At 44.1% G+C, this 22,197-nt stretch overlaps 1 long non-coding RNA gene across 5 annotated transcripts in view; it reads left to right on the forward strand.

Moving 5' to 3' along the window:
• The first annotated feature begins 3,450 nt into the window (after nt 1-3,450).
• The window catches only part of LOC106980159 (uncharacterized), a 42,413-nt gene continuing 23,666 nt past the window's right edge, over nt 3,451-22,197 (forward strand). Inside the window, exons 1-4 of one of the 5 annotated variants that reach the window (XR_008289192.1) lie at nt 3,468-3,611; nt 6,616-6,703; nt 13,433-13,492; nt 17,551-21,192. This is a non-coding gene — a long non-coding RNA (uncharacterized LOC106980159). Of the gene's footprint in view, nt 3,612-6,615; nt 6,704-13,432; nt 13,493-17,550; nt 21,193-22,197 lie in introns of those variants that run through there. The other 4 variants (XR_008289195.1, XR_008289193.1, XR_008289196.1 and 1 more) reach the window with 4 other exon arrangements.

Consider the following 22,197-nt stretch of genomic DNA (forward strand, 5'->3'; position numbering starts at 1 on the left):
GAATCCCTCCAGAGACCTATTCTTTGGTGGTTTAGTTAGCTTCATAACCTTGTGTAGTGGATTGACTGGTGGCTCCCCAAAAGATGTGTCCACCTCCTAATCCCCAGAACCCGTGAATGTTACATTCTTTAGAAAAAGAGTCTGTGCAGATGCAACTCAGTTAAGGATCTTGAGATGGGGAGATCGTCCTAGATTATCCAAGTAGACTCTATACCCAATGATAAGTATCTTGGTACGAGTGAGCCAGAGGGAGATGAGACACAGATACACAGAGGAGGAAGCGACGTGAAGACAGAGACAAGAGAACAGAGACCAGGAGCCAAGGGAGGCCACAGATTGCCAGCTGCCAGCAGAAGCAGGGAGAGGCGAGGAATGGATCCCCCGCGGGAGACTTTGGTGGGAGCGTGGCCCTGCCACCATCTTGAATTTTGGGCTTCCACTGTCAGAACTGTGAGGGAATAAATTCCTGTTGTCTCAAGCCACTGGTTTGTTTCCTTTGTAACAGCAGCCACAGGAAACGAATACACCTTGGTTGAGATTGGCATCCAGCTGCCAAAGCATTTCCTTTCGAGAGTCACAAATGGTGTCCAGGGCTTTTTCGGGTGTAAGCATCAAATCTAAAGGAGAAGGTAAAGGCATACCCAGAACAGACCCGACTTGATTATGAGCAGAAAAGTCCTCTGGAACCTGAAGAAAGAGTCCCTCTGGTATACGCTTCGTGTCACAATTCTGTTGGCCAAATATATCTTTTTCTACTAAATTGGCAGGGGCCTCACACAGAGCAGGAAGGAAAGTTTTTCAGTCAAGGCCCAAGGGTTATCGTTACGGGCTGGAGGACAGGGAAATTCCGTGAGCTATTTGAAATATCTGCCACCTGGGTGGTGTGTTTACTCTGAGGAAGAAGTTGAACAAAGAAGGTTTATTGTATAAACCGTAGCACTTAGGTCTACCAAGAATTGTTAACGGTGACCATCGCTATGTGCAATCATTTACATTGGATGTTTATGGATAAGGCAGGATTTTGAGTGTTTTCTTCCTTCTCTGGAGCACCCTCATTGACCTAAATGGAGGGACTTTTCTTTTGTAAAATGGAATGATCTTTTACCAGTGTGCCTTTTACTTATAATACCTACACGTATCCTTGCTAATAAAGGTGGTCAGTTGGGAAGTAGGTCTTCTAACTGTTTGATCTGCAGGGGCTGTAACAGGTTGTCCAGAGAAGCAGAACCAATAGGTGATAAATGTATTTGAATATATATATATATATATATATATATTTTTTTTTTTTTTTTTAAAGGAATTGATTGCCTCAGTTGTGCATTAGGAAGACCAAAATCTGTAGTGCAGGCTATAAATTCAGGTGAGAGATGAATGAAGTAGCAGTCCTGAGTCTGAAATCTGTAGGGCAAGCCAGTGGGCTGGAGACTCAGGTAGGGTTTTAATTCTTTTTCTTAATGTTTATTTACTCTTGAAGGAGAGAGATAGAATCTGAATGGGGGAGGGGCAGAGAGAGAGGGAGACACAGAATCCGAAGCAGGCTCCAGGCTCTGAGCTGTCAGCACAGAGCCCGATGCGGGACTCGATCTCACGATCTGTGAGATCATGACCTGAGTGAAGGTGGTTGCCTAACCGACTGACTGAGCCACCCAGGTGCCCCGGGTAGGGTTTTGATGTTACAGTCTTGAGGCAGAATTTCTTCTTCTGTGGGAAACCTCAGTTTGTGCTCTTAAGGCCTTCAGCTGATTGGATGAAGCCCACCCATGTTATTGAGGGTAATCTCCTTTATTTAAAGTCAACTGACTGTAGACATTTATCACATCTGCAAAATACCTTCACCAACATAGATTGGTGTTTGCAACACAAACAGCAACGCAAACAACAGGGCACCATAGCCTAGCTTTTCTTCTTTTGCATGATTAGAATTGTGGCCCAACACTTTTTTTTTTTTTTTTTTTTAAATTTTAGAGAGAGAGCAAGAATGCACAAGCAGAGGAGAGGGGCAGAGGGAGAGGGAGAGAGAATCCCAAGCAGACTCCACACTCAATGTGGAGCCTGATGCGGGGCTCCATCCCACGACCCTGGGATTATGATCTGAGCCAAAAACGAGAGTCAGACGCTCAACTTCCTGAGCCACTCAGGCACCCGGCCCAACAGACTTTTATTAGAGAAGTTTCAGGTGTGGATTTTGGGGGATCTTGCTCTACTTTGGGGGCCTGTTTTTGACCGTGGGGTTTACGGTGGTAAGAGAGATCCTGGTCAGTTTCATTAACTTCTGTCATCCGGGATTCAGCAGTGAGGTTCGGAGCAATGTGTGTGAAATTGATAATAGCTCAGGTAACCCTGGGTCACATTCTTCAATTCCCAGAAGAATTCTACATTCCTCTATGAATAGTTGCTGGTCCTCTCTGGGTTTAGGGAAATCCTTCGTTGTAGTTATTCATTCAGTTCTGGTCCAAGGTTTAAATACTACAGTTGTCTGGATACCTGGCCTGTGGTAGGCATGAGCCTTTAGCAGTGACTGGCATTTAAGGATCTTTGGAGTTGTTGGGGAAAGGGTAGGGGGTGGCAGGGAGGAGGAGGGAGGAGTCACTGGCGGTGTGGAGGGGCAGAGGCAGGGCTGCATTTAGGGAAGTAACTGGAGGGCAAGGAGGGGGAAGATAAAGGCAGAGGCTTGTTTGCTGTTACTTAAGTTTTCAAATTATTCATTAGCTTTGGCCAAAGAATCTTCCAGTGAAGCAGTGTTTAAGTCAGAATTTCCTTTGGGGACCTCTGTACGCTGATCGAAATATCCTCTTCCCTTTGTTTTCTAAAGTTCTGTCACATGAACAATTGTGTGCAAGTCACGTGTTCCCCAGAGTCCCCCAAATGATCCGTGGTGAAGTCAGGCCATTTAGAAAGACAGGTACGAGAATTTGGATTCTAACATCCAAATTAGAGGCAGGGGTTTTCCTGGAGGAGGAAAGGACTTGGATGACCCCATGAGAGCTGGCAGTGGGTGGTAGAGACGTCATGCTTTGGCCCCTTGTGTCTTAGGACCTCCTGTCCTGACAGTTGACTGTCTCTAAACACAGACCTGACAATTTGTGCTCTTTCGGAAAAACCGGAGAGAAGACTGTCTAGACAAGGTATTGAGATGGAAGAGGAACCTTATCTAGCTTTATTGGTGACCCACAGCACTTTGAACGGATTCTAGTGCGGTGAGAACTACAAACTCAATGCTCTGTGAGGCTCGCTTGATCTACAGGTCTACAGGGGGCCTCTGCTTGTGCTCTGGCCTGTGATTCTCCTTCCTGTGACCAAGAATTTTAACAGAACAGCATAAAATGGAAGCATAAAAGAGAGCCAAAGAGGTGAAGAGGGATGGCCCAATTCTACCAAGAATGCAAACAAAGGAGACACCACCAAAAAACCTGGGCCCTGAGCTGCTAATAAGTAGCTAAGGACTCACTGCAAAGAGAGGGGAGTTCAGACCAAAGTGCTGACTCACCACACTGGTGTGGATTTGAAGTCACGAGTACGTTGTCAGCATATAACGCACCTGGCCAAAGGCTGGGGCTGCAGTGTTTTGTTGGGACCTCCAGGAAAACTGGACAGAAAGGAAGACCACCTAGGTGAGAACAAACAGAAACTGCTTATTCAGAGTCTGTCATAGCAAGGGACCATTATTTGCATTTGTCAGGGACTTCAAGGCAGGCAGGGAGCGGGAAAGTGTTACAGCAAACATCAAAAGGAAGGCTTCAGGCACGCCTGCAGTGACTGGAGGTTGTTGGGGACCCTGGAAGGAGCCTGGCTAGAAGAGGGGCATCTTATGTGACTGCTTGGGAAGCATATTTGCCTTTGCCTGGTTGGTCCTGGGTTGGACGTGGGTACATGAAATAAAGAAGCTGGAAGCCACTGAGCAATTTCTGACCATTCTAGGCCGGTTGCTGTGGGCATTTGACTTCCTGGGCTGGTTGCTAGAGATTGTGGGTAAGGGGTCTATTGTCATATATGGTCTGGTCATTGTCCACTTGTATATTCAGTTTCTCAGGAGGCATTGGTGTCTTGCCCCAGAAAGTTCACAGTATGGGTAAGGAAATAAGATGTACACTGAAGGGCAAGACTGTGTGTACCTGGAATCAAGGGGTCCATCTGAGGCCAGGCTGAGGGGTCAAGTTGTGGGCAGGGTGAGGGTCAGGTTGTGCACAGAGTGAGGGTTCGGCTGTACTCAGGTGAGGGGTTGGACTGTGGGCAGGTGGCTGGTCAGAGTAGGCCACCAGGGTTGGCCAATGGCTTCCTTCTGGGGGCAGGTTACTGGTGTAGGGCTGACCCAGGGGTGCTGGCCTTTTCTCTGACCAGCGCTGATTTAAGCTCTTCCTACTTTCTAAACATCTCCTTTGGCATTAAGAGACCTTCCCCGGCTGCACCTGGTACATTGAGGGGAGTACTTTTAGATATACTCTAAGGTTAGGGAGGAATGGTATGGTTTTGATAATAGGGGGCCAGGGCAAAATTACAGCCTGCAGTCTGTCCCTGCTGTGTGGGAAAAGCATCGTCACACCTGCACACAAAGATGCTTTGACAGTCACATCCTCTGACAAGCCAGAACTGCCCCTGTGCCATTGTGTTAAGAATCAAGATGCTGTGATGCCACCGATTCCCCAGGTTGGTAGGGGTAAGGAGATGGTGGGAATTACAGGGGCTTTGTTCCTTTCATTGTGCTATTAAATGCATTTAATACCATTCAACCTTCCCCTTGAAAGGTTGGCTCTAGGAGTAACTGTAATTCATCATCTCCCAGTATTGCTAGTCTAGGGTGACTAGATGGGGGCCACAAGATTCTGCCAACACACCTCACTTATTGTCTTGCCACAGCACCTGAAAGGCCATGTCCTTGCTCCCCTCTTGGGTTGAGCATTGCCTTCTGTTTCTTTATTCACTCATTTGCAAACACTTATTTCAAGTGTTACACATCGAACACTTTACTGGGCATGGTGATAAAATGTTGAGTGAGCTACAGCATTGGCTTCCATGGATACTATAGTCTATCCTGGGAGACGGGTGATAAGACACAAAAGTGCAATGAGGAACATGCACAGGGCACTGTGACAGGACCACGCAGGGCGCCGGGCAATGTAGGTAGAGCGGTGAGGTCAGGCATCTCTGAGGGGATGCCATTTTAACTGAGATTGGATTTTTAGAAATATGAAGTTCGCGAAGAACAGACAAATGCACCTCAGGCAGAAGAAAAGCCTGTAGAAGATTCTCAGGCCAGGGCAATTTGGGCATTTCTGCCACCAAATGTAGGCTGGTGAGCTTAGAGCATAGAGAATGAGGATGGAGTGAGTGAGTTGCATTAGAGAGGAAGTGGGCGCCATAGTTAGAGAGGAAGTGGGCGCCATAGAGAGATGCAGAAAGGTGTCTACGTTTGATTCCAGTGGAATATTTGAATCGGAATATTTTCAAGTAACTTTTTTATGAAAGCATAACGTATGGAGACAGCAATGCACAAATCACAGGTAAATAGCTTGCCGAGTTGTTATAAAGTAAACACACCTGTGTAACCATCACCCAGATGAAGAAACAGTACGTTACCCCACTCCGGTCCCATGGGAGACTGCCAGTGGGCATCTGGACCTTCTCAACTGCCTAGTCCTTGTGTGGCCTCTCGTTCAGGAGCTCCTGCAGTATTGTCACTGTCCCTTAGGGTCCTCCCCTGGGCTGAGCACGTGGCTCATGATTGCCTCTTTTACTAGACTTGAGGCTGAATGAGGGCAGGAGCATATCTGTTCTGTCCACCCTTGGGTCCCCACTCGGCTTGGGTCATTTGTCATGACTGGCCCACTGACCATCTTTTGACTCTGGGCTCATTAATCCACATGCTTCCTGGTTGTGAGAGTTTTCAAGTGTCCAGCAAATACTGAAAGACTGAGTAAATGCCTGCTGGTTTTCGTTTTAATTCCGTGCAGCAACTTAAATGAGCTAGCAGGTGATACCCCCCTCAGTGCACCTGCAGCTAGAGTATTAAGGCTGAGACTGAATGGGAGCACGGGGTTATTGTGGTCCTTCTCCATTTCTTGAAAAGTGAAGTTGAAGTAGACAGGGGCCTATAATTACAGTTTCAAGAATTTTTTTTCAAGTGTGAAGAAGCTGGGTGAGCAGCATCTGGCCAAGAAACAACTCTCCCTTGTGTGGTCACGTCTTGGGTGCCCTTCTTTGCATAGTTTTATTATTTTCTAAAATTAAAGCCTTATTGATACAGTTCAGGTACCATACGATTTACCCATTTAAAGAATACAATCCAGGGGTGCCTGGGTGGCTTAGTGGGTTAAGCGTCTGACTCTTGATTTTAGCTCAAGCCATGATCTCGTGGTTCGTGAGTTCAAGCCCAGTGTCTGTCTGTGTGCTGACAACCCAGAGTCTGCTTGGGATTCTCTCTCTCCCTCTCTCTGCCCCTCTCCCACTCATTCCTGCTCATTCTCTCTTTCTCTCTCTCTCAAAATAAATAAACTTAAAAAAAAGAAAAAAAAGGAGGGGATACAGATATTGCTTAGATGTTTGTGAGAAACATGTGAAAATGAGAAGTATATATAAAGATAACTACTTATTGAATGAAAATATGTGTTCTCCAAACAGGTGGGGGTGAAGAACGGAATTAAGAAAGCATGTGTGATCTCGCAGAAGTCAGGGAAGGAGAAAAAAAAAATAAGCAAAGAGGAAGCAGGTAAATAGAAAACACAAAATAAAATGGTAGAAATAAGTCCAGTGTAATGGCAACCATCAGAAAAATATATAAATGATGGTCACTTAATAGTCATCTAAGCTATACACACAGAGATTTCCAGATTGAAGCAAAAGCAACAATTACATAAATGAAGTCTAGCTCTATGCTGTTTATGAGAAACACACATAAATCAAGGAGCACTAGATGGTGGGAACGAAAGGGTTAAAATCCAGGCAAATCTTTACAACAACAAAAAAGATGGTGTTTCGGTACTAATAGCAGACAAAACAGGACTTTATGAGGAAAGCAGTAAAAATGACAAGTGGGGGAGGGGTGTGTGCGTCTGGACGGTTCAGTCGGTTAAGCATCTGAGTCTTGATCTTAACTCAGGTCTTGATCTCAGGGTGGTGAGTTCAAGCCCTGTGTTGGGCTCCATGCTGAGTGGGAAGCCTGCTTAGGATTGTCTCTCTCTCTCTGCCCCTCCCCTGCTCAACCGTGCGCGCTCTGTCTCAAAATGAATAAACATTAAAAAAATAAAGAATACAATCCAATGATTTTTACCAGGTTCATAGATGCGTGCACCATCACCAAATTCATTTTTAGAGCAATCTCTTTACTCTCTCCACCAAAAAACCCACTACTCATAGACAGTCACTCCCCATTCCCCCATACCCACCACCCCCTGTCCTAGGCAATGATTCATCTACTTTTTACCTCTATAGACTTTGCCTAGTCTGAGCATTTCGTTAAAACGGAATCATGTGATTGGCTTCTTTCACTTAGCATAGTATTTTATTTAAAAAAAATTTTTTTTAAATGTTTATTTATTTTTGAGACAGAGAGAGACAGAGCATGAACGGGGGAGGGTCAGAGAGAGAGGGAGACACAGAATCCGAAGCAGGGTCCAGGCTCCGAGCTGTCAGCACAGAGTCCAACGCGGGGCTCGAACTCACGGACCGCGAGATTATGACCTGAGCCGAAGTCGGACGCTTAAGTCGGACGCTTAACCGACTGAGCCACCCAGGCGCCCCTAGCATAGTATTTTAAAGACTCATCTGTATTTTGGTATGTTTCGGTACTTTATTCCTTTGGTGGCTGAACAATTTCATTCCACTTAAACTCGCTGATTTTGAAGTCTTTTCCGATAAATTCATCATCTCAGTTTCCTCAGGGGCAGTTGCTACTGATTGCCTTTTTTTCACGTGTGTGGGTCCAACTTTCTTGCTTCTGTGCACCTGTCATAGTTTTTTGTTGTTGAAAGCCGTACATTTAAAATAACACAATGTAGCAGGCCTGGAAATTGATTTCTAGCCCCCTCCCCAGTGTTGGTTTTGGTTGCTGCTTGTTGCAGATGTTGTTTGTTTAATGACTTTTCTGAACGAATTCCGTGAAGTCTGTATTCTTTGTCAAGAGTGGCCACTGAAGTCCCTGTGTGGTTAGGTTAGTGGTCGGCTAACTAACGATTGGACAGAGTGTTTTAAATACCTGGAAACGAGTCTTTGCCAAGGGGCTCTGGGTACGTGTTGAACCAGACCACTTACACCCCTTCCTTAAGCCTTCACCTGTGTGGGTAGATCTTAGAGTTACTCAGAGGTGAGAGCTCAGGGCCTTCTCCGGCCTTTCCTGAGCCTGCGCACAGCCTATACATGCACGTGATGTTCCAGATCCCCAGGAATGTGTATGAGAATTTCAAAGCACCTACGGATATCTCATTGCCAGCTCTTCCTTTTAAGCCTTTTGGTTAGCCTGATGTTTGCTCGACTCTTATCTACCACCCTAGGTAGTGTGAAGTTACCATTTGCGTTTAATTTTCAATGTCCCCCCAGGGGAAAAAAGCTTTTTACTCTTTTTCACTGGGAAAGCACGGAGTCAGGTCAATTACAGATAGCCTTGTAAGTGGGATCTTCCAAGAATTAACCAGACAGGTCAAAAAATGATCGTTCTTTAGGGCTGTGGCTTTGAAAGGGCTTCAACCCTCTTCTGTTCCTTCTGGCGGAGTGACAGTCTGCGACTTTTCACTGCAGGTTGGGGGGGGAGTGTGTCTCTTATTTTTTAAGACTACTTTGGAGCTGGAGAGTGGGACAAGGGGTGAGGGCAAGTTGCAATGCCACAACGCTCACTGTTGGGTTTTTTTTTTTTAATGTTTATTTATTTTTGAGAGCGAGAGAGAGGCAGAAACGGGGGGACGGAGGATCTGAAGCGGCTGGTGCTGATAGCAGGGAGCCGGACGCAGGCCTCCAACTTACGAACCCGTGAGATCATGACCTGAGCAAAGTCTGATGCCTAACCGACCGAGCCACCCTGGCACCCCCGGCTCACTGTTGTTAATGAGATTTAGCTAGATTTAATAAATGCTCTGTTAGTAATAAACTCAGGTTGATTGGCAGAGTTCTGAGAAAGTTGGTTCTGATGATTTTTTATTTTATAGAGGAGAGAATTTTCTGAGATCCTCACTCTGCCATTTTTGCTGGTGTCACCTCCCTGTGATCTTGTGAACCATGTTCATCTAGGCATTTTTAGATTTTATTCTTCTGTGTTTCTCTAGCAAGTGTACTTTACACATAGATTTCCTCTGACGTCACATTAGGGATTCTGTAATATCTAGTTGTCTCGTTCTTCGAATGTTAAGAATGAACTGTTGGCTCAGGAGCTGTCAGCCTGGTGTCTCTGTTACAAAGTTTCCCCACAAACTTCTCTTCAAGATTTGTGTCCTGGTATGTTGCCTAGATTCGTTATTTCTTCTGGGGATGTGAAACTGTTCTTTTCTAAATCTGTCATTCCTTCTGCATTTACTAGCTGTGATTCCTCTATGAAGAAGAACTTTCATCAATTATTTGGTTATTCTGAAATACAGTTTACAAGAAAACAATGTTTAAGTATGTTCCTTCTATCCCGAGTTTCTCGAGGGTTTTTATGAAAACAGTGTGGAGGTTCCTCAAAAAATTAAAAATAGACCTACCCTATGACCCAGCAGTAGCACTGCTAGGAATTTACCCAAGAGATACAGGTGTGTTGATGCATAGGGGCACTTGTACCCCAATGTTTATAGCAGCACTCTCAACAATAGCCAAATTATGGAAAGAGCCTAAATGTCCATCAACTGATGAATGGATAAAGAAATTGTGGTTTATATACACAATGGAGTACTACGTGGCAATGAGAAAGAATGAAATCTGGCCTTTTGTAGCAACGTGGATGGAACTGGAGAGTGTTATGCTAAGTGAAATAAGTCATATAGAGAAGGACAGATTCCATATGTTTTCACTCCTGTGTCGATCCTGAGAAACTTAACAGAAGACCATGGGGGAGGGGAAGAAAAAAAAATGGTTAGAGAAGGAGGGAACCAAAACATAAGAGACTCCTAAAAACTGAGAACAAACTGAGGGTTGATGGGGGGTGGGAGAGAGGGGAGGGTGGGGGATGGGCATTGAGGAGGTCACCTGTTGGGATGAGCACTGGGTGTTGCATGGAAACCAATTTGACAATAAATTTCATAATAAAAAAAATTAAAAAAATAAAAAAAAACAATGATAGAAACTTGATTCTCGTGCTTTCTTTATTGTGATAATATTTATAGATAACGTAAAAAATTTTTTTGAACATAACACAAAACTTACCATCTTAACCATTTTAAGTGTATAGTTCAGGAGTGTTAAGTTTGTTCTCTGTTGTGAAACAGAGATCCAGAACTTTCTTTTATCTTGCGAATCTGAAATTCTATACCCATTAAGTAATAACTACTTATCCCCCCTTCCTGCCAGGCCCTGGTAAGCACCATTCTACTTTGTCTCTATGAATTGACTAGTTAACACACCTCATATGAGAGGAACCGTCTGTTATTTGTGTTTTTATGACTGTCACATTTCACTTAACACAATGGCCTTGATCATTTCACTTAATACAATAGCTTCGAGGTTCACCCATGTTACAGCATGTGACAGGATTTCCTTCTTTTCACAAAAAATTTTTTATTAACGTTTATTTATGTTTGAAAGACGGAGACAGAGAGCGAGTAGAGGAAGGGCAGAGAGAGAGGGAGTCACGGAATCCGAAGCAGGCTCCAGGCTTGGAGCTGTCAGCACAGAGCCCGACACGGGGCTCAAACTCACCAACCGTGAGATCATGACCTGAGCCGAAGTCAGATGCTTAACTGACTGAGCCGCCCACGCTCCCCAGGATTTCCGTTTTTAAGGCTGAAGAATATTCCGCTGTATGTATACACCATGTTTTGTTTATCCACTCATCTGTTGATGGATCATTGGGTTGCTTCTGTCTCTTAGCTATAATGAATAGTTCTGCTATAAACATAGGTATTTGGTATTTGCACAAATATCTCTAAGATTCTGCTTTCATTTCTTTTGGATTTATTCCCAGAAGCAGGATTGCTGGATCATATGGGAGTTCTATTTTTAATGTTTTGAGAGTCCCCCCCATACCATTTTCCACAGTGGTCACACCATCTTGCAATTCAACCAATGGTGTGCAAGGGTTCCAATCTTTCCACATCCTCTCCAACACTTGTTATTTTCTTTCTTTCTTTTAAATAGTAGCCACCTTAATGGGTATAATATATCATTGTGGTTTTGATTTATATTTCTCTGATGGTTAGTGATGTTGATCATTTTTTCATATGCTTATTGGCCATACAGGGTTTTAACTTAACTCTGAGTTTATATCTGTATCTCTTTTATCATATGCTAAAAATCAGTTTGATTCCTTATAACTTTACTATAATTACTTATTTGTTTTATCTTAATATGTGTTTGTATGTGTGTGTACATATATATGTGCGTATCTTTCAAAATAAAAATACTGACTATGGAAGGCAGGATAATACACCCCCCACTCCCCAAACGTGTCTGTGTCTCAATCCCTAGAAACTGAATTTGTTATGTTTCATGGCAAGGGGAAATTTAGGTTGCAGATAGAATTAAGTGTACTAGGTGCTCCTGGGTGGCTCAGTCGGCTGAGTGTCTGACTTCAGCTCAGGTCATGATTTCATGGTTTGTGAGTTCGAGCCCCGCGTTGGACTAGCTACTGTTGGTGCCGAGGCTACTTTGTCCCCCCCTCTCTCTGCCCCTCCCCTGGCCACACTTTCTCTCAAAAATGAATAAACATTTATACAAAAAAAAAAAATTAAGTTTATTAATCAAGTGACCTTAAAACAAGGAGAGTATCCTGGGTTATCCAGGTGGGCCCAAGGTAATCATAAGAGTCCTTAAATGGCGAGGAGGGAGGCAGAAGCATCCAACCTAGAGAGAGAGCTCAGGAGAAAGATTAGACTGGCCATTGTCAGCATTGAAGGTGGAAATGAGCCATGAGTCAAGGAATGTGGGAAGCATCTAGAAGCTGGAAACTGCAAGAGAACAGGTTTTTCCCAGGACCTCCAGAAGGGAATACAGCCCTGCTAACACATTTATTTTAAGCCGGTGAGACCCATTTCAGGCTCCTGACCTCTGGAACTGTAAGATAATTGCATTGTTTTAGGCCATGGTAGTTTATCATAGCAGCAGTAGGAAGTGAACACGGATTTTGGTGCCTGGACACAAGGAACTATTGAAATAAATGCCTACAAGTGTGGAAGTGGCTTTGCAATTGGGCAATGGCTGGAAGCTGGGAGAATTTTTGGAGCATGATAGAAAAAAATACACCTAGATTGCATCAAATAGATTGTTAATAGACATATGGATGTGAATGGCTGTGTTAGCGCTGACTCGGAAGGGAGTGAGAAGCAGGGTAAACTGTCTCAGAGGGCACCGGGGTCATCGGGAGCAGACCATCGACAGAAACATGGTTATTAAAAGAGCTGTCGGTAAGGCTCGGGTGGAGATGAGAAACACGTTCTTGGTAGCTGGTGAAAAGGGAATCGGCTGAAAGTGTACTGAACTGTGTCCCACAGTTCTGTGGAAAGCAAAACTTGCAAATGATGAGTTTGGATATTCAGCTGAGATTTCTCAGCAGGGTGGTCAACATGGGGCTTGGTTTCTTCTTGCTTCTTATCATGAAATGTAAGAGGAAAGAGATAGGTTAAGCAAAAAGGAACCAGAGCTTGGTAATTTGGGGAAATCTCAGCTTATTCAGAACACCAAAGAAGTTAAAATGAGGACATGCGCTGTCAGGAAGCACGCTCTGGAAAGAAATGGAAGGGTGTGGATGAACAACCTTCTGTTAGTGCCTTGGAGGGATCAGTGTTCAGAGTATCCAGTCATACGGAGGAGCCTTGAAGGTGTGTGACTCATGGACCCCTCAGCTGCCTCAGAAGCCAGGAACAGAGATGGGATTGTCCAGGAGATTTCTGTAGGGGAAGCCTCTTGTCTAATGGAGCAAATCCCTGAGACAGACATAGCAGATCCACAAAGCTCTTGCAAATTTATGCCAGCAGAAACACCGCCGGCTTAGACGGAAAGGTACAAAGTACAATGTGAAAGAAGGCAGCTGGGCCCCCCCAATTCTACAGGCAAGAAACAAGCTGATAAAACTACTGGGCTGCAAACATGTGCTATTCTTCGTAAAAGAAATGAAAGCTGCTTCCTAGGGTGGGGACATGAGCCAGAAAGGGTTAATCCCAGACCATGGAACAAATTTTCCGGCTGGATTTTGAAATAGCTTGGGACACGTGTCTTCCCTTCCATTTTCTTCTCTTTTGAATCAAATGTCTATCACTGTTATCTTATGCCTATCCCTCTGTGACACTTTAGGAGCAGATAACTTGTTTCTTGACTTTCATAGGCTCACAGATGGAGAGGAATTGTGTCTCACGATTCTCAGGAATTGTGTCCAGACGTACAGGTATGAAATGAGAAATTTGCATTGGGTTCAACCGCTAAATCTGTGGTCATTTGTCACAGCAGCAATAGGAAACAGACAGTCCAAGTTTATTGCCAACAATGAAACTGCTATGTACACTTTAAGATTTCTTGCTCATTTTGCTTTTTAGAATATAGCTCCCTATATGGCCTTATAGGGATGCGTGGTCAAAACACTGTGTTTCTGAGTTACTTGAAATATTTCTTTTCTGTATGATTATTCTACCAACCTTATATACAGTAAGTTAATTTGGTTAAGCTTCTTTTTTACCTTCAGAGATGCTTTTTTTTCTTTTTGAATAAACTTATGTAAAAATGTTTTAATGTTCATGTATTTTGTTAATTTATTTTTGAAAGAGAGAGAGAGAGAGAGAGAGAGAGAGAGACAGAGTACAAGTGGGGGAAGGGCTGAGAGAGGGAGACACAGAATCTGAAGCAGACTCCAGCTCCGAGCTGTTAGCACAGAGCCCAATGCGGGGCTTGAACTCACCAACCGTGAGATCATGACCTGAGCCAAAGTCAGATGCTTAACTGACTGAGCCACCCAGGTGCCCCTGAATTAACTTATTATTTTTTTAATGTTTATATTTATTTTTGAGACAGAGAGAGACAGAGCATGAGCAGGGGAAGGGCAGAGAGAGAGACACAGAATCCGAAGCAGGCTCCAGGCTCTGAGCTGTCAGCACAGAGCCTGACGCGGGGCTCGAACTCACAAACCGTGAGATCATGACCTGAGCCGAAGTCGGATGCTCAACCAACTGAGTTACCCAGGCGTCCCCTGAATTAACTTATTTTTAAAAATTATATGAAACATTTATATGATTCCAAAATTCCATTCCATCTCCCAAGTTCTCTCTTTCCCCTTATCGTTAACCATTTTAAAAATTAGTTTTTGCTTCCCTCCTGTTATGGATAGGATGTTTGATTACTCTAGAATTCATATGTTAACATGAATGTAATGTGATGGTATTTGAAGATGGGCCTTTGGGAGGTAATTAGGTCATGGGGTAGAGCTCTGATGATGAGATTAGTGTCCTTAAAACAAGAGGCGTGAAGGATCTTGCTTCTTCCTTCTCCCTTCCATGTGAGGACATAGCCAGAAGGCAGCTGTTTACAAGCCAGGAAGTGGACTCTCACCAGACTCTGGCTCTGGTGATTTTGGACTTTCCAGCCTCCAGAACTGAGGAATAAATGATTGCTGCTTAAGTCACTCAGTGGATCGTGTTTTTGTTACGAGAGCCTGAACTAAGACACTTTCTTTTTGGATAAACACACACACACACACACACACACACACACAAACACACGCACGCACACGCACACACACACCATAGCACTTTCTTTCCTTTCTTTGCACATGTAGCAAACTATGCACATTATCTTGTACCTTGCTTCTTCTTCTTCTTTTTTTTAACATAAAATATTTTGGAGATCACTTTTTAACTGTTTATGCAGATCTTCCCTGTTGCTTTTTACAGTGACATAGTAGCCCATAGTACAGATGAACTGTAATTAGCTTAACCACGTCCCTAGTCCCTATCGTTGGAAATTTAGATCATTTCCAGCCTCTCACGGTTACAAATAATGCTGCTATGACTAACTTTAGTCCTACATCTTGGTATATTTTTGCTGGTGCAGCACTGGGATAGATTCTTAGAAGTGAGCTAGCTGCATCAAAAAGTGAATACATGTGTGCATTTTCCTGGGTATTGTCAGTCAGAGAGCTTTTAAAAAAATAGATTGTTTCTACTCCTGAAATCATTACTGCACGATATGCTAACTAACTGGGATGTAAATTAAAATGAAATTAAAAAATAGGTAGGTATCAGAGATTATCTGAGTGGTGCCGAAGCCCAGACTGTGACCTTAGAAATGGTTGGGTGAAGAAAGAGTATGGGAGAGGAAGTGTCACCGTTAAGAGGAGGGTTTTGAGTGGGGGTCTACAGGTGGATCGTAAAACCACCATTACTGGAAATGAGAGGAACACTGCCGTTCGGTGCCATGATTGTTAGCGAACAAGGAGTGACGAGCAGTGTGATGGACGGCAACTGTGAGGAGCAGGGAAGGGGGACAATGCCATAGGACCCGGAGTCTCAAGGGATCTGGAGTTTCAACTAGTTAGTGGGACATCAGGACTCGGAAGCAAGGGGAACTGCCTTCTTGGCTTGGGCTACAGTAACAGATTACCATCCACTGGGTGGCTTAGACAATGAACACTTATCTATCACAGGGCTGGAGGCTGAAATGCCGAAGATCAAGGTGCTAATAGATCTGGTTTCTGCTGAGAGACCCCTTCCTGGTTTGTGGATGTTTCTTGTTGCATCTTCCCTTTAGAGAGCAGAGAGACAGGGGAAGGAAGCTCTCTCTGGTCTGTCCTTAGAAGGGCACTAATCCCACTCATGAAGACTCTCCCCTCGTGACCTAATTACTACCTCCTAATACCTTTCCATTGGGAACTAGGATTCTAACCTGGGAATTGGGGGGGCGGGTCACACATTCAGTCCAGAGCAATTACCCACGCCTGGATGCTGGGGATGTGAGAGATGAAGCAGGTAACCACTAGAGAGGGCCTCCGGAAAAGCGTGTTCTGGGGGGCTGCTAGATTTTGTGAAGCAGCAGGGGCGCAGAATGCCCTGAGAGGAGTTTCATAGGGCAGGAGTGTTTCTCGTGGAGTGGGAAGGGCACACTGGATGTGTGTGGGAGGCAGGGGAGGGCGGGTGTTTGCCTTACCGAAAAGAGGTCACTGGAAGTTGTTGAGCTGGAGATTTGGGAGCCGGTGGAAGACTGGTGGTGACCGATGTGAGTAAGAGTGTGTGCTGTAGAGATGTAGTTGGTTGGGTACCCAACATCCAGCCCTCACGGAACTTCCCCTCTATCCCTCCTTCCTAACAGAGCCTTGTGGTGGCTGAGCTATCTTCAAGCCTTGTGCTCGTTCCTCCCCTAATCTTAGGAAGTAGGTCCTAACTGGTTAAATCCTGGAGATCCTGTTTTATTTTATTTTATTTTTTAATTTATTTTTAACTTGTTTTATTTTTTATTTTTTTAAATGTACATCCAAATTAGTTAGCATAGAGTGCCACAATGATTTCACGAGTAGATGCCTTTGTGCCCCTTACCCATGTAGCCCATCCCCGCTCCCACAACCCCTCCCGTAACCTTCAGTTTGTTCTCCAGATTTATGAGTCTCTTCTGTTTTGTCCCCCTCCCTGTTTTTATATTATTTTTGCTTCCCTTCCCTTATGTTCATCTGTTCTGTGCTTTAAAGTCCTCATATGAGTGAAGTCATATGATTTTTGTCTTTCTCTGACTGACTAATTTGCTTAGCATAATACCCTCCAGTTCCATCCATGTCGTTGCAAATGGCAAGATTTCATTCTTTTTGATTGCTGAGTAATACTCCATTGTATATATATACCACATCTTCTTTATCCATTCATCCATTGATGGACATTTGGGCTCTTTCCATACTTTGGCTATTGTCGATAGTGCCGCTATAAACATGGGGGTGCATGTGTCCCTTTGAAACAGCACACCTGTATCACTTGCATAAATGCCTGGTAGTGCAATTGCTGGGTCGTAGGGTAGTTCTAGTTTTAGTTTTTTTGAAGAACCTCCATACTGTTTTCCAGAGTGGCTGCACCAGCTTGCATTCCCAGATCCTGTTTTACTTTTAAATTACTTTTATTTATTTATTTTTTAATTTTTATTTTGAGAGACAGAGAATGCATGAGCAGGGGAGAGGGGCGGGGGGAGAGAGAGAATCTTAAGCAGGCACCATGCTCAGCACGGAGCCCAATGCGGGGCATGACCCTGGGATCATGACCGGAACCGAAGTTGAGGGTCGCATTCTCAACCAACTGAGGCACCCAGGTGCCTCCTGGAAATCCTGTTTTTATAAGCAATGTTTGGTTTAAGCATTAGGCCGAATGATGACATTCTGTCAGATGGGAGCAAAGAGGATGACTTCTGGAATCCTCTGGGAATTATCTTCTCATTCTTTATAAAAGACACAAGGAAAAATAACCACTCTTCTGCTTCTAGAAATCATTGTTTCTGGTACAATGTTTGGAACTCCTGCAGCCATCCTGGGACCATGAAGACTCAGATTAACACGCTGATATGTGGGAGCCTGGAAGAACAAAAAGATGGAAGGAATCTGGATTCTTGTTGACCAGCCTGGAAGCTGCCATTTTGTCATGGCAAACAAGTAGCTTCCTCATATGCTACTTTGAGTTTGGCGATCCACCTTTTTATCTTCTTTTATTGCACCCATAAATGTCATAACTGACAACGTGAGGCTTGAAGAGGTTGGGAAATGTACTTATTTGTCAAGACATACGACCATTCCCAACAGTATAGGGATTTGTCACTAAAAACATATTAAGAGATAGATATGCAGATGGTGTGTGTGTGTGTGTGTGTTTGTGTATACTTGTATATAGATTATTCCTAAAAGGATTCTGTGAAACTGGTAACAGTGCTTACCTTTGTGGAGAGAAATGCCTGAGGGGCATGGTTGGAAGGGAGATTTACTTTTTCGCCTTTCCTATTTTCCATCCCAAGCCGGCATTATTTGTTCAAACAAGATGAAAACTCAATAGCATAAAATGTAAATGACATTGCAGAAAATAAAATTAGTGATGGTTCAGGCAAACTTAAGAAAGTCTAGAACGCCATGCAACAGGTCAAGAGATGACATTGATAAGAGAGAAGATGACAACCCTGAAGAGAAAGCATGGAGCCCACCACAAAAATGGAGCAGAAGAATTAAAGGCATGAAAGGATACTTTCCTGAGACCAGAAATGATTGATGAACATCAAAAGACCTGAACTGCACAACCCTAAATAATAAGGTACACATATGCAAGAGAAAATATTTTCCACGTGGTGGTAGAAAAAAAAATGTGAGAATTTTGCTATCAGAGGTCATCTATCTCCTCATTTCTTTCACTATTATTACGAATTATGATTAGACTGGGGCGCCTGGGTGGCTCAGTCGGTTGAGCATCTGACTTCAGCTCAGGTCATGATCGCACAGTTTGTGGGTTCGAGCCCCACGGCAGGCTCTGTGCTGACACCTCGGAGCCTGGAGCCTGCTTCGGACTCTGTGTCTCCCTCTCTCTCTGCCCCTCCCCCACTCGTGCTCTGTCTGTCTCTGTCTCTCAAAAAAATAAATAAAAATGTTAAAAAAAAAAGAATGACGATTAGACAGTATCACCCAGGCCAATAAAATATAGCTACACTAAATACAGAATGCATCTTTATTTATCCAACAGAGACACTTTCAAAAGTGTATCTGTAAATATTTTCATACAAGAAAATCATACATAGCTTTCTGAGGAGACTAAAAAAAAGAAAGGAAAGCTGGAGATTCTTGGGGGAAACGGAGGCTCTGGGATATAAAATCAAATATTCTAATTATTGAATAATTTTCTTATAGATAGGTAGTGTTGGAAAACAATTTCCATAAAAATTTAAATAAAGTGAGAAAATTACAGTAAAAATAAAAGCTGAACTGTGTTTCAATAACAGAATAACAAAGAATCTGACATTTCAGTGCATCCTGGTGAAGATTTAATACTTCAGGTATATTGAGAAAAGTAATTCAGTCTGGACTCAGAATTCTCGCTGATAAAGAAAGTGGGGTAAATGCTACAAAATCATATCTTAAGCAGATGTTATGTCCATCATTGTCTTGGGAGACTATGATGGCTGTGCTCTGGAAGACAGACACACGCTTGGGGACTGCGATGGAGCAATACTTTTGAAATTTAGAAAGCCCATTAATTTGGAAAAAAAAAAAAAAAAAAGGTTTCTCCTCGTTTATCCACGTTTCCCAATAACAAATGTTATGCCTCTGTTAATATCCATAGGTAATTGCCACTACAGTACTTTGGGAATTATTTATCTGCAGAGTTCTAGGATTGCTACCCAAGAGTTCTTGGCTCCATTAAGGTGTTATTCATAGGTAAAGGTAGCAGGAATATATTATTTATAGCCTAGATATGTAAAGTCTGAGAAAATGTATCATTCTACATACCCCTCTTGTAAGGACACTGTCCACATGAACTCTGGGGTTACATTATTATTTATCATCTAGCTGGCTAGCTAGCTATAGAGTGTGAATGGGGGAGGGGCAGAGGGGGAGGGAGAGAGAATCTTAGGTAGACTCCACGCTCAGTGTGGAGCCCAATGTGAGGCTCAATCCCACAACTCTGGGATCATGCCTTGAGCTGAAATCAAGAGTCAGATGCTCAACCAACTGAGCCATCCTGGCACCCCATGCAGAGTTTATTTAGAGATGGGAATGACTGGGGCAGTGGGGTGTGATGGAGGGAGTACCAGGGCAGGAGTCAGCATATCAGATATTAAACATAGACCAAGATGTGTCAGTTACTGATTATGTGGTCTTCAGCTGGTTATCTTAATTTTCGGGGTCTCAGTCCATCATGTAAAAAATAATTCCACTTTCTTAGGCTGCTGGAGGATTAAATAGGATAAAAGATACAAAATTAAGCTTGAAAGGGTGATAAAAATACATGTATAATTTCAGTTAGGGTTGCCCAAGAAGTAGACTCAAGGATAAGGATTCATGTACAAATAGTTTATTGGGGAGGTGATCCCAGGAAGCACTTGTTGAGGAGCTGGGGAATGAGGCAGAGGAAGGAAGGCAGCCAGTAAACATGAGTTATCAGGCTAGCTGCCATTGGAGGCAACTGGGGCCTAATCCCTCTGGGGATTAAATCTGGGAGAAATCTGAGGTCTAGGAGACTGTGAAGTTCAAGAACTTCAGAGTTATCCCATCTGTGGGGTGAGGGAGGTGAGGTATCTATACACCCATTCCCATCAGTCATTGGTGTAGCTTCTGGGGGTGGGGCTAATTTGCTGTCAGTTGTAGCCAGCGCCCTACTCATGCTCCAGCAGCCCAAGGGAACCCCCAGGGAGAGAGTTGCCCATTCTGGTGGGTTATGGGAATGGGTGGTTGCCAAGGGATACAGGTGGAACCCCGATGGTGTCTACTACATTAATCACCTTTCAAGTGCTATTTCAAACACATGCTAATAATTATCAAAATACATATTTGGACAAACAACTTAATGTTGAACAAAGTCTCTTTCCCAGATATTATCTCAAGACCTACTTTGTTGGTGGGGACAGCTCTAGCCTATACATGCCTCTGAACTCCTGCGACCCCATGGTATGGCCCTTCTCATATCCTGTGGGTCTCATTCTCCCTGACGCCCTTCTCTCATTCCCCTCCCCCGCCCCCACTGGCCTCTAGCCAGGGATTGGGAGTCCTCAGCTGCTTGGGAAAGACTTGTTAACTGATAGAATTAAATCCAGGATGCGACTTGGTTTTTCACTCATATATGTTCCCATTCCATCCAGAGACTTCATTTCAGAGGCAGATGCCTTCGGATGAGAATGGTGTGCTGGAAAGGCCTGCATAAATAAAACTCATGGATGATAGCTAAGCCGCTTCTTAAAAACTGGATTCCATCTTTTCTCCCAGCAAAATGCTTATGGAACTGCTCACATGGAGAGAAACTAACTGGCTTGAGTTACTTGCCACTCTAAAGCAGCCCTCTAGGGACATTTCTGATTTAAAAGCATCTTTTTATCTCACAATTTTCTCTACCCCCAGATGTCAACCCCTCCTTCTCTTGGTCTCTATCTCCCGGGTGCCAGCCCCTGTGGTCAGGGCCAGGGCTTTTACAGCCTTTGCTGGTTTGGCTAACCATCCAGGTATCTCCTTCTTTCTCCCTGACCCATGTGGGGACTTACCCAAGTCGCTTCTCAGCTGGAGAAGGGGACTTTTTGCCAACCAAAGATGACCCACTGGCCTAAGACCTGCTGTGGGTGAGGGAGGGGTTCAAGAGTGACAATGGTCCCTCCCCTGCAGGAATTTTTGTCTCCCCCCCCCCCCTCCAACCTCCCCTAAGCCTGGCGTCTTGAAGCCATCCAGCCATCCTCACTCCTGGGAAACAATTGAGGGCCTTGATTTTTTCCATCGTCATTTTTTTTTTTTTTTTTTTGGTTCACAGGAGGTGAAAGCCTTAGAAAAACTCAAAACCAGTGCCTAGAACAACCCACTGCACGTTCCCAAAAACACCAGTGATATGCTGGTGGCTTTATTTTCTGATAGCACGCAACAGAGCCGCCTGCATTTTTTCCCACTCAATTGAGTGACTTTTTGATGGATTTGACTGGTTGTTTTGGCATCGCATAGGCACAAAGTGGAGCTGGGGCTCCACGGAGGCGGCAAAATCAGACATGAATAATAATCATAATAAACCTCCACAACATTTGAAAGTTTCCAAAGAGCTTTCCCGTGCATTTACCTCGTTCCATCCTGAAGCGCCCTGTGACACAGGCAGGGCTGATGTTATGGCTCCCATTTTCCTCACGGAGGACATAGAGGCCCAGACGTGGGTGACAGCTTATCCCCTGTCCTGACCAGACCTGGATTCCTGTCCGGGGTTCTTTCTATGTTGGCGGGGATAAGAGATAAGGGAGAGAAGCTGCCTGGCGGGGCTTCTATAGCAAGAAGCTGGGTGAGGGCTGTTCAGAATATCAGCTTGGGTGGTAGGGCTAGTTAGGATTCGGGGAATCAGGTTCTGCAGCGGAAAACAAACATCGGGGCATTGGACGTCAGGCTGAGGCAGGCCCTGATGAGGTCTGAGCTAG

The sequence above is a fragment of the Acinonyx jubatus genome, chromosome A3, assembly GCF_027475565.1.
Source record: "Acinonyx jubatus isolate Ajub_Pintada_27869175 chromosome A3, VMU_Ajub_asm_v1.0, whole genome shotgun sequence".
Taxonomy (NCBI): domain Eukaryota; kingdom Metazoa; phylum Chordata; class Mammalia; order Carnivora; family Felidae; genus Acinonyx; species Acinonyx jubatus.